This window comes from Centroberyx gerrardi, chromosome 5, assembly GCF_048128805.1.
Source record: "Centroberyx gerrardi isolate f3 chromosome 5, fCenGer3.hap1.cur.20231027, whole genome shotgun sequence".
NCBI lineage: Eukaryota > Metazoa > Chordata > Actinopteri > Beryciformes > Berycidae > Centroberyx > Centroberyx gerrardi.
Genome location: NC_136001.1, coordinates 30,878,249 through 30,879,147, shown reverse-complemented (window position 1 = coordinate 30,879,147; position 899 = coordinate 30,878,249).

The following is an 899-nucleotide window of genomic DNA, read 5'->3' as shown; positions in this document are numbered from 1 at the left end:
TCTCCCCTCCCTCTCCCCTCCCTCCCTGCACAGGTGATTGACAGCTTGGAGTTTGCCACAGTTTCTCAGATGTGTGAGCCTCTAAATCTCCTTTTAAAGCAAATAGCAGAGCAATGGTGCCATCAGTATTGCTGAGAGTCTGACATTATTTTACTCATTTATGTTCATCCAACATGGGGATTACTTACGCTGAATTCAAACAAAATAAAATGTATATAAGCTACGTAGAGTGGCATTAACTATACGCCTAATTACTGATGCTCAGTGTGTTACTGTTAGAGAGCTTTTCTTTTGAAATGTCTCAGAGAGCATCCTCCTGCAAAGCCCATCCCCCCAAATAACAATATATACTTATTTATGGTTCATGTATTGTGAATGTAACCTTCAGAGCGGTTTGTATTACAAATGCAAAACTTGGAAACAAACGGGAAACATCTGTTTTGGGTTTTTCAGATTTTTTTGTTTCAGTGCTGAAAAAAGAAAAATGGTCCATTTCCTGTTTTTCATGCTGCCACACAGGGGAGAAGTGAACTGGTATTCATCCATTTGTTCATTCACACATACATACACACACACATACATACATACATACATACATACATACATACATGGATCCACCACACAGGCAACAGAATTGAACTTCAATTTTGCTTTTTCCATAAACTATAAACAATTCTTGAATCCTTCAATGCCTAACATAATTACAATTTCAGGAGAAAAAACCCCCCAAAAACATTTGTAACATTTGCTGCAAGCATACCAAATTCTAAACCAAGCTGATAACTTTTTTTTTTTTTGGAGTATTTTCCAAAATGACCCAAAATTATATTACTCTGAATGGCAATGACTGCTGCCGCAAGAAGATTGATACAGTGCACAAGCAGATAGCGCATTTGATG